Source organism: Erythrolamprus reginae, chromosome 5 (assembly GCF_031021105.1).
Source record: "Erythrolamprus reginae isolate rEryReg1 chromosome 5, rEryReg1.hap1, whole genome shotgun sequence".
NCBI classification, from domain to species: Eukaryota; Metazoa; Chordata; class Lepidosauria; order Squamata; family Dipsadidae; genus Erythrolamprus; species Erythrolamprus reginae.
In genome coordinates this window covers 51,677,244-51,689,501 of record NC_091954.1, presented here as the reverse complement: position 1 = coordinate 51,689,501, position 12,258 = coordinate 51,677,244, and positions in this window count along the sequence as shown.

The window sequence follows — 12,258 nt, the reverse complement described above, 5'->3', positions numbered from 1 at the left end:
ACTGGATGACCTCAAGCCAGTCACACTCTCTCAGCTCTAGAAAGGAGGCAATGGCAAACCATTTCTAAAAGCTTGCCGGGAAAACTGGAAGGTCTTGTCCAGGTGTCACCAGGAGTCAAGATTAATTCTTCGGAGAGGGGCGGCATACAAATCTACTGCCCAGATGGAGAGGGTACCAAAAATGGAGCACCACCCCAGAGCACCTAATTTTCACTGAAAGATGTTGAAAGAAAATGCAGGGTGTCCTGCATAAGCCACGCCCACACTGTGGTAGTAAATTTTTTGATAAACCTTCACTGGTGTCATGTGCCAGAATAACAAGGCTATTTTTAAGGGAGTATACATCTTGATTTGAGCAGAGTGAGCTTTGCTTCAAACTGCCATGGGTTTTACCGAGGTTCAATTTTTGTGGTTTACCTTTAGCTGACTTATGTTGCTACAAATCTCACAATAAGGCACTAATTAATGATGTTACGATAGATTCTGATCAACTCCCAAAACAGGTTTTTTGGGTCTTTTTTCAGTATCATTTGTGTTGGGATGATCAAATTTAACACTGTTCTTGTTCTAAAATATGCTATTTATTGTGAGGTGCAAAATATATATTAATTAATGTAATAATTCCTTAGGCACAAATGGCATATGAGATGACACCTAGTGAGTGTTTCTCCCCTTTCTCTGTTTGTAGGAGAGATGGTGATAATATATGTGTGCATCCAAAAGGAGGAAGTTGTCAGATGTGGTCAAGATTTATTGTAAGCTTGAGCTCTCTACGAGAATCTGAACTACTAACAGTCAAAGGAAATTAGTGAGAGATAAGTCTAAAAGAAATTCAAGGCAGGCTGGACTTAGACCTCTTGTGGGTGCGAAGGGACTCATGACTGATGATGCATTTGACCCCTCCCTTGGGCTATGCCTGCATCTCCTACAACGTTGGCACAAAAGTAGCTTTAAACAGATTTCAAAAACCACTGGAAGCTACAGTAAGTGGTTTTCATCCTGTAGCATTGTTTTTCCAGTTTTGCTTTTAACTGATTGAATAAATCACCTTTCACATTTCTGCAGAATCAATCTGGCACAAAACTTGAAAAGAGAAACTTTCACTGACAATATAACAGTAAAATACAAAGCAGTGAAATAATATGGAATTCATAACAGAAGTCTAACTAAATTCAAGCAGCAATGATTCCCTTATATTAGTGATGGCAAACCTTTGGCACTGGTGCCACAAATGACACACGGAGCCATATCTGCTGGCATGCATGTGTGTGCTGATCAGCTGATTTTTGGTTCACAAAGATACTTTGGGAGGGCATTTTTGGCCTCGGGGAAGAGGGGGGTGGGTGTTTCACCCTCCGTCGGTTCCAGGGAAGTCTTCGAAGCCTGGGGAGGGTGGAACACGAGCCTACTGGGCCCATCAGAAGTTGGGAAACAGGGAAGCTGTTTTCACCCTCCCAAAGCATTGAATGAGTTTGGGCACTTGTGCATGCATGATAGCACAAGCCCACGTTTTTTCGGCACTGAGGAAAAAAAAGTTCGCCATCACTGCCTTATATAAAACATTGCAATACAATATATAGCAAGGCAAGATAAAACACATAGAATATGCTTTTTGGAGAAAAAATACATGCAGAAAAAGATAAATATATTGCCATTTTATAATTCGATTTTCAATTAAAATATTAGTGAATATTCAAAATAAAATATGTTTTTCATAAATCGGAAATGTTGACCATAATTATGCTGGGTATTTCTCCACTCATTTAATCATGGAATCCCCCCCCCCCCCCGGTTATTTTCTCTAATCTACATACTGTACTGTAGTTATTGCAATTTTAAAAATGTTATATTTTCATTTCATTTTGGTTAAATAAACTTAGAACTTAAACAAACCATGTTCATGCAACATATTTCGTGCTAACTATACCTAAGTACTTAGAGCTATTTAGCTATTTAGATTTATACAGAGATAATCTTTATTTTACTCTATATTCACTAAATCCTTTGAGTTAATTATATTTAACATTTATCTTGAAGAATATATAATGCTGAGTACTGTCTGCATAGATTCTGTACTTTTAAAAGCTATTGGTAGTAATGTCTCATTTTAGAAAAAGCGTTTCTCTTTTATTTCTTCTGTTTTCATATTCAGGTATGAAAGAGAAATGAAGACCTTGATCTTTATCCACTCAAATAACTGTTAAACTCAGGTAAATTAATTTTACTTTACAATAATATAGAAAGGAAGAGCCTGACACGACGATATTGGGTCAAACTGATATTAGTTGTTCCACACTGATTAACAGTGAGAAAATAACCTTTTTTTAATGGCTTCATTTAAAAAAAAAACTGTTCAGTCTATATTCTCTTTGCTTGTTAAAACTATTGTTTCCAGAGATGGCCAATCATATACTTCAGCAACGATAGAACTTCCAAGTAAATGCCTTTCTTTCACTGTAATCTTAAGAGGTAAGGATCCCATTATATTAGGCGTGCTTTTTAAAAACGAACTGAAATCCACATTTTTATTTTGAAGAAAAAGAAATCTATAGTCTTAGATCAGGATCACTTTCCAGTCAATCTTTTCTCATGTGGTGTGCAGTTTCCTTAAACTATTACAGTTGTGGGTTTTAATACTACAATAATCTTGCTTATATCGTTGAAGTGTGCAACAGGGAATTTTGTTTCAGGAGGCAATATGGACAAAGCTGTGGTGAAAAATGCTTTTACAGTATGCTACCAGGCTGCTAACCTCAATATGTAACTGCCAGTCAGCTAATACATACAGGTGAAACTCGAAAAATTAGAGTATCGTGTCTCATGTCTCTCATCTTTCTGTTGGCAATGCCCCATAGATTCTCTATGGGGTTCAGGTCAGGAGAGTTAGTTGGCCAATCAAGCACAGTAATCCTACGGTCATTGGACCAGGTTTGGGTGCTTTTGGCAGTGTGCAGGTGCCATGTCCTGTTGGAAAATTGAAATCAGAATCCCCATAAAGCTCAGCTGCGAAGGATGCATGAAGTGCTTCAAAATCTCCCTGTATAGGGCTATGCTGACCCTGGACGTAATGATACACAGTGGACCAATATCAGCAGATGACATGGCTCCCCAGATATGTGGAAACTTTTGTATCTCATTTGGAAACCAAGGGCCCAGAGCAGAGAGGAAGAATGGAGAGGCACACCCAACAAGATGCTTGAAGTCCAGTGTGAAGTTTCCACAGTTTGTGTTGATTTGGGTAGCTATGTCATCCACTGGTGTTGGTCCACTGTGCTTCATTCAGTCCAGGATCAATGCAGCCATCTACCAGGAGAATTTGGAGCATTTCATGCTTCCTTCTGCAGACAAGCTTTATGGGGATGCTGACTTCAATTTTCCAGAAGGACTTGGCACCTGCCCACACTGCCAAAAGCACCAAAACCTGATTCAGGTTGTATTTGTTTGGCCAGCAAATTTGCCTGACCTGAACGCCATAGAGAATGCCATAATGCCATAGAGAATGCCAAGAGAAAGATGAGAGACATGAGATTGAATGATATGGAAGAGCTGGAGGCTGTTATTGAAGCATCCTGGTCTTCCATAACAACTCAGCAATGCCACATGCTAATAAGCTTTCATGGTACACCGCATTGAGGCAGTAAATAATAATAATAATAATAATAATAATAATAATAATAATAATAATATAATAATAATAATAATTATTATTATTATTATTATTTATTAGATTTGTATGCCGCCCCTCTCCGAAGACTCGGGGCGGCTCACAACAATAATAAAAACAACATTATAGTGGAACAAATCTAATATTAAAAAACATATAAAACCCTATCATTATTTAAAAAACCAAACAACACATTCATACCAAACATAAAACAAAATATAAAAGAGCCTGGGGGAAAGGTGTCTCAACTCCCCCATGCCTGGCGGTATAAGTGAGTCTTGAGTAGTTTATGAAAGACAGGGAGGGTGGGGGAAGTTCTAATCTCCAGTGGGAGTTGATTCCAGAGGGCCGAGGCCGCCACAGAGAAGGCTCTTCCCCTGGGGCCCACCAAACGACATTGTTTAGTTGACGGGACCCGGAGAAGGCCAACTCTGTGGGACCTTATCGGTCGCTGGGATTCGTGCAGTAGTAGGTAGCAGGTACTCTGGTCCAATGCCATGTAGGGCTTTAAAGGTCATAACCAACACTTTGAATTGTGACCGGAAACTGATCAGCAGCCAATGGAGTGTTGTGGAAATGTGGGCGAATGTTGGAAGCCCCACGATGGCTCTTGCGGCTGCATTCTGCACGATCTGAAGTTTCCAAACACTTTTCAAAGGTAGCCCCATGTAGAGAGTTTTGCAGTAATCAAACCTCGAGGTGATGAGGGCATGAGCAACTGTGAGCAATGACTCCCTGTCCAAATAGGGCCGCAACTGGTGCACCAGGTGAACCTGGGCAAACGCCCTCCTCGCCACAGCCGAAAGATGATGTTCCAATGTCAGCTGTGGATCGAGGAGGACACCCAAGTTGCGAACCCTCTCTGAGGGGGTCAGTAGTTCCCCCCCCCAGGGTAATGGACGGACAGATGGAATTGTCCTTGGGAGGCAAGACCCACAGCCACTCCGTCTTGTCTGGATTTAGTTTGAGTTTGTTTAATTTAATTGCTCTAAAAGGGACCCAAAACAAGTACATATGCATGCTTTTCAGGGGTCTGATATTGTTCTATGTACAATCCTTGTTTTATTGATTGCATGTAATATTCTAATTTTCTGAGATGGTGGATTTGGGATTTTAATAAGCCGTAACCCATAATCATCACAATTATGACAAATCACAGCTTGAACTATCTTGCCTTGCATATAATGAGTCTCTCTCATATATTATGTTCCACCTTTTAAGTGGCATTACTGAAATAAATGAGCTTTTGTACGATATTCTAATTTTTTGGGTTTCACCTGCATGTAGAGCAATTCTGCTTCTGTATGTGCAACTAAATGCATATGTATAGAGAATTTATGATGGAGTCATCCATATTGGAAGCAAGAAGGAAAAAACAGGGAATAGCAGGGGAAAAAACACTTTTGGGAAAGCTGTTGTGCATTAACTCTAATCATAAAAGGGATGTGTAAAACTAGCTTAAGGGATGGTTTAAAAGGATTTTAATATGTTTGAAGAATGTTTCAGTATAATGAGGGGCACATATAATGGCATATTACTATTAGAACATCAGTAGTGGAGATTTATAGGGAAATATTTGCATTTTACACCATTGGCTCCTCCTCTTTTGATGGCAAAGGGTTTATATCCCCTGCCCTATGAATGGCAGGTGTTGGGTTGTTCTGTATTCAATTGTTGAAAATTTCTACTTAGTTCTTTAAAATATAGATAACATTTTTCAGATGATCTAACAGTCTAAAATCACAGAATAAAATAAAAAACCTAAAAATATTATGATGAAAGCAAAAATGTTACAAAATACAACCAGATTGAAGTCTGAATAGGGTAGATAAATATATAAGATATGACTTTTCTACTTGATATTCTCTAGGTGTTTTAGTACAAAAATTCTCAGAATTTTCAAATATATTTTCTGGAAATTCTGAGAAATAGAGTATGCCCATCACAACTTAAGAAAAAATGGAGAATGTAGGTGTATATGCTAAATTAAATGTTAAATTACATGAAAATGATGGACAGATTGGTAATTCTTAAACTCCCTCTTTGACTTGAGATGAAAAGCTTTTGATATCTTAAGAATACATATTTTGATAAGAAAAAAACCCCAAAGGTTGATATCAGACCACAAAAGCCTAGATAATAAAGATCAAAAACAAACAAGAAAGAAGTGAGTGTTTAGCAGCTCCAAAGATAGGTTTGTGGGTAGCAAGCTGGATGATAAAAATTTAGACATAGGCAAGGTCTATTTGAAGGGTAGCAGCATTATTAATGGTGTTAAATAATTTTTGCATTATCAATGAAGAAACAGAAGTTGCTTATAATATGATCACAAAGGTTATTTATGTAAAGTATAAAGTGTGTGTGTGTGTGTGTATGTGTGTTGTGTTTGAATGTATGTATGTATGTATGTATGTATGTATGTATGTATGTATGTATGTAACATTTTTGCTGATAAGTGAAAAGGAAGGGAGACTAGTATAGATTTATTAGAGCTCTTCTGCTTTCTTCAGATAGACATACCCTTGTCGGGATGTGAACCAGCAATAATACACATACACACACACACAATGTTTTTGTAGATTTCCATGGGTATATGTATGTAGATTGTTCTGAGTTTGGGTTTACCCCGTGTAATATTTTGAGTGACACACAAAATATTGACACTCAAAATATTACATGGGGTAAAACCCGAACCCAGAACAATCTACATATATATATGCTTCCTTTTGCTTTTCAGCCACACTCCAGGAACCATCCACACACCAAATCATATTTTTCAAACTTCCAAAGTACTGATAAAAAAATAAAGGGAGACTAGTATAGATCTATTTGGAGCTTTTTGGCTTTCATTAGCTCGCCATACCCTTCCAGGATTCGAACGTGCACTGTTTTGCCTTCCTAGGCAGTGTTTTACCCTCTAAGCCACAGGCTCTCCTCCCTTTTATTAGATGAGCCAGGGAAAGATTATATGTTTTTCTGTCGAGTAACCTGGCATGCCCAAATATGGGAGGAAAGCAGTATGCCTCTTCTATTTCTGAGATCTGTTGGAAGAATGGTTCCAACAGAACTCAGAAATGACATATCTTTGTCCAGAAGAGGACAAAGAAGTAACAGCTGATATGCTCTACAGAGCCCTCAAACTGCCAGGCCTCTTGTAGATTGAGAAAAACAGAACACCTATAAACGTAAAAAGAAAATTTATTTTTATATAGCATTATTTTTGGCAATTTTGCATTAGTGGAGCTTTATAATAAATTATTATTAATATGATCCTGATCAGTCTTATTTGTAAATTATGTTTTGATTAAAATAAACTATTTACCAAGAGGTAGCCACAAAAATGAGATAAAAATTCAGACTAGGTATAGTCCATACAAGTGGGAAATATAGCAAAATACCTTTTCAAAATCCTCACTATTCTTACCATCCAGTAACCTGAAATCTGGCAGAGAGATAAGTCATATGAAAGTGATTTTCACTGCATTTTTCTTATCCTTTCAGACTTTACTTTCTCTGAAAATCTATTCCTGAAACCTAGCAAATCTCTGAAGCAGTGTGGTTGAAAATGTAGATGAAGAAGGAATAGATGAAAATTGCCTTCTGCCATCTCACCTGGGTCTCTTCATAGCTATTGAACAGGGAAAAGATATATTCCTACTCATAGATAAAAAAGAGATGATAGAGAATTTGGTTTGTATCCAGATGTATTGAATTAGGATTAGCTAGCAAGTGTAATGATAATTTTCTTTTCTATCCACCAACTTTCTATTACTGGAGAGTTTCTTCATTGTATCAATAATTAATCTATAAATGCAATAGATTATACTTTAGCATTTATGAGAAAGAAACCATCTCCATTATATAAATTAATCTCTGTTTATATAAGATTCAAATTATTCTGGAATCTGCACACTGGCAAGTTTACCTGTTTTTAATTGCAGTTAATAATTTCAGTTATTTAGTTGTTGCCAAAATAATACCAAGCGATAAGTCATCATCATCTTTGTTGTCAGATTCTTTGGAATTAATCCTTTAATAATTTAATTTAATAAGGTCTGTGTAATTAGTGAATTAGTAATTGGAGGAGTTCCAACTAACAAATGATGCCTAAAGAATTTATAATATTGATTGAAAAAGATCATAAAGCATAATTAAGAAATATCGAATGATTTGAATTTGAACATCTCCAAAACCTGACAGTGAACCCTAACCTTAAAGTTGAGCTACTTCATCATTCAAAACTTAACAAAAGCTGTGATTCTATTTTTCAAAAAATAAAAGCTGCATAAAAGGCTGTGAGGGTCTGGAGGGGTGTTAACAGGTTCAAACTCAATCCCGACAAGAGCGACTCTCAGGGCCACCATCAGGAATTTTGGGGCCCCATACAGCCTAAGTGTCTGCCCCCCCCGCCATTTTAAAACTATTTTAAGTCGCCAAGCCACTCCATCTCCCGGGGATCATTTCCCGCTTCACGCCAAGCGAGGCGGGTCCCATAGGCCAGTGTTTCCCAACCTTGGCAACTTGAAGATATCTGGACTTTAACTCCCAGAATTCCCCAGCCAGCAAATGCTGGCTGGGGAATTCTGGGAGTTGAAGTCCAGATATCTTCAAGTTGTCAAGGTTGGGAAGCACTGCCATAGGCTATTTCAGGAACTGGGTTAAGCCAATTGTGTGGACTCGTCCAGGAGAAAGAAAGAAGCGGGAGTGACAAGGGAAAGAAAGATCCTCCTGGCATCGGTCAGGCTGAGCGAGGCTTATTTACGGCTCCTTGGCACTTCTCCCTTCTTGTTGACAAAAAACCATGTGCTTTCTAGCGAGGGGAAGAGAGGAAGGACTGAAGGAAGGGAGGGAGGGAAGAAGGTAGGAAGGAGAAAGAAAAGAAGAAATAGAGGAAGGGAAGGTAAAAGAGAAAGAAAAAGAGCAAGAAAGAAAGCAAGAAAGAGAATGAAAGAGAAATAAAAAGAGAGAGGGGGAATGAAAGAAATGGAAGGAGGGAAGGAAGGAGAGAAAGCAAGAGAAAGAAAGAAAGCAAGAGAAAGAAAAAAGAATGAAAGAGCAAGAGAGAAAGAGAGAAAGAAAGAAAAATAAACAAAAGAAAGAAAGAAAGAAGGAAAGAAAGAAAGAGAAAAGAAAGAAAGAGAATGAAAGAGAAATAAAAAGAGAGAGGGGGAATGAAAGAAATGGAAGGAGGGAAGGAAGGAGAGAAAGCAAGAGAAAGAAAGAAAGCAAGAGAAAGAAAAAAGAATGAAAGAGCAAGAGAGAAAGAGAGAAAGAAAGAAAAAGAAAGAAAAGAAAGAAAGAAAGAAGGAAAGAAGGAAAGAAAGAAGGAAAGAAAGAAAGAGAAAAGAAAGAAAGAGAATGAATGAGAAATAAAAATAGAGAGGGGGAATGAAAGAAATGGAAGGAGGGAAGGAAGGAGAGGCTCCCCCTCGCGCCTCGCCCTTCCCACCCGGCCGGCCGCGCGCACTTACCTGCTCCCAGCGCCAGCAGCAGGAAGGCGATCGGCTCCGCGTGGCGGGCGGTGTTCACGACCCCCCCGAATCCCCAGCCCAGCACCTCCGGAGGCCGAAAGGCACTGCTCTCTTGCCCTCGCAATCCTTGGGGGACACACAAGGCCGGCGGAGAAGCCGGCCAGGCTGAGTCCTCTCCCGGCTTTCCCAGCAGCGCGGCTTGGCTTCCAGAGGGCCAAGTCACCCCCGCGCTTTCTTCCGCGGCTGCGATCGGGGCTCCCTGCCTGTCTGCTGGCCTCCCTGCCTTCTTTCCTCGCAGGGGTGGGAAGAAGGTGCGGGCCGCGGTCAGAGAAGCTCCGCAGAGGCGAAGTTTGGCGAGGTGTCTCTGGTCCTTTTGCTTTCCTTGGCACGCTTTTCCCCATTGCAATCTGGGTTGGGGAGTTTTTGGTGGGCACCGCCCCCCCCATTTTCCAATTTGCCCGGGCCCGGTATGCCACTCCTAATAGTACCGCCCTATCGGTGGCCCTGGTGACTCTTTGTGGGTTTTGCCTCCCAGGGACAATTGTATCTGTCCTTCCATTACCCTGGGGGGGTTCTTTATCTCCCTCAGGAAGGGTCCACAACTGAGTTTAGAACAACATCTCTCAGCTGTGGCAAGGGGGGCAATTCCATAGGTCTGCCTGGTGCACCAGCTGCAGTTCTATTTGGACAGGGAGCTTCTTGTCACAGTCACTCACACTCTCATCACTTCGCGGCTCGATTACTGCAATGCTCTCTACATGGGGCTACCCTTAAAGAACGTTCGGAGACTACAGTTAGTTCAAAGTGCAGCCACACGAGCTGTCATGGGCCTACTGTGATATACCACCATCACTCTGTGAACTGCCTTGGCTACCAATTGGTCTCCGAACACAATTTAAAGTGTTGGTTATCACCTATAAAGCCCTACATGGCTTAGGATCAGATTACTTATTGGACCGTCTACTACCTCATGTATCCCAGCAGCTGGTTAGAGCCCACATAGTCGGCCTTCTCCAGGTTCTGTCAGCCAAGCAATGTCACCTTGTGGGGTCTATGGGAAGGGCCTTCTCTGTGGCAACTCCAGCCTTTTGAAATCAACTCCCCCCAGAGGTTCGCACTGCCCCCACCTCTCTGGCCTTTCATAAGGCTCTAAAAACACACCTTTGCTGTTCCGGCTGACAGTATGAGTAAACGATTGTGATTGGATTTTAGTTGAATGGTTTTTAATTGTTGGGGGGTTTTAGATTATATTTTATATTGGGTTTCTTACATTTTGTACTTTTGTATTGATTTTATTGTGTAAGCCTGAGTCCGCAGGGTGGCGTAGAAATCCAAACAAACAAACAAACAAACAAACAAACACACACACAAATTTAAATATTAAATGCAGCAGAAAGTCAGCTACTTAATACATTCAAATGTAAAATTAATGACCATCCATTATGATTAGTGCATTATGCCTTGAATGACTTATCCACAAACAGAAAGGATGGCTTGATGATTAATTAAAAACAGAAACCAACAATTTTAGAGCTAGTATGATATTAACTAACTTGATGTTTTCCAAAATTGAAATAAAAAGCTGAAGGCTTGGATGAGAAGAAACAAGGAAGAGAAAGATAACTTGACTCATTCTTCTCATTAAATCAGGCTTTGACCATGGGACATACAATCTCTCTCACTCTGAGACTCTACTCAAGCCAGTTGCCTAGATTTCTACAGTTGAGATTTATTTGCAGAATTAATTGTATCGTTATCCTTGTTAAACAGTCTGACAGAGCTTTGGGAATTAAAACATTAGCACTGATGAGTAATAAAGGCCATATTTCAAGAATTTATTTTATTTTGTTTATTTGTTTTGTCCAGTACACAATAATACACAATGAAGGTTATAGAGGATATATACGAGTAGAATGTATCAAAGAGAATAGAAGAGAAAATATAGGAGTAAAATATAACTAGAGAGAATAGCAGAAAAGATAGAAGAGATAGAAGAGATAGAAGGAATAGAAGAGATTGAAGAGAAGATATAGGAGATATAGGAGAGACTATAGGACAGGGGACAGTAGACACTCTGGTGCACTTATGTATGCCCCTTACTGACCTCTTAGGAACCTGGTGATGTCAACCGTAGATAGTCTAAGGGTAAAGTGTTGGGGGTTAGGGGATGATACTATGGAATCCAGTAGTAAGTTCCATGCTTCGAAAACTCGATTGCTAAAGTCATATTTTTTACAGTCAAGTTTGGAGGGGTTAATATTAAGCTTGAATCTATTGTGTGCTCTTGTGTTGTTGCAGAATGTAGAGTCAGAATATAGAGTTGGAATATAGAGTTGGAATACTGACTCTTTGTCGATATCTCAAAAGAAAAATAAAGCAAATAACAAATGATGAAAAGTGCATAGTTCTGTATTATTTAGTAACCAGCCTAGCTTGTGGGAATACATGCTCTCCTTCTTTATAATTATTAATTCACAAATACATTCTTTCTATCAGAAGCTGACTGGGATCAGATGAAAACTCAGAGTTAAAACTAGAAAAAGAAAATAATATTGGAGTAAATTTTTTCTTCCAAGATATCAGGAAATACATGTGAATTAAAAAATAAAAGATGAATTTGAAGCCCCTGAAGGGAATGACATAAGAAAGACAATAATTCATGAAAAGAAAAGGGAGAAACAGAACTAGATTTAGGTTTGGCTTAGTTGTATGAATCTTATAAGATGGAAGAATTCTTTTTGGAAAAGTAGTAGAGTCGTGATTGTGGAACAGGTATTAATAAGACTCCTAAAAATAGACAATTTAAGGGGGGGGGACTTAAAAAACAAAAGTCTCAAAAATTCATATAAACAGAGAGAATGACTAAGTTAAAAAATACTTTAATTTTTTTTATAAATTTCTTTATTGAGTTTTCACATATAGTTCAAATTACACATTACAGTGATCTCTCGATTATCGCGAGGGTTACGTTCCAAGACCTCTCGAGATAATCGATTTTTCGCGATATAGTGGAAACACCATCTGCGCATGCGCGCCCTTTTTCCCCATGGCCGCGCATACGCAGATGGTGGAGCCGGTGGCTGGGGAGGTGGATTCGCCACCCCCACCAGCCCTTCCTGCTCT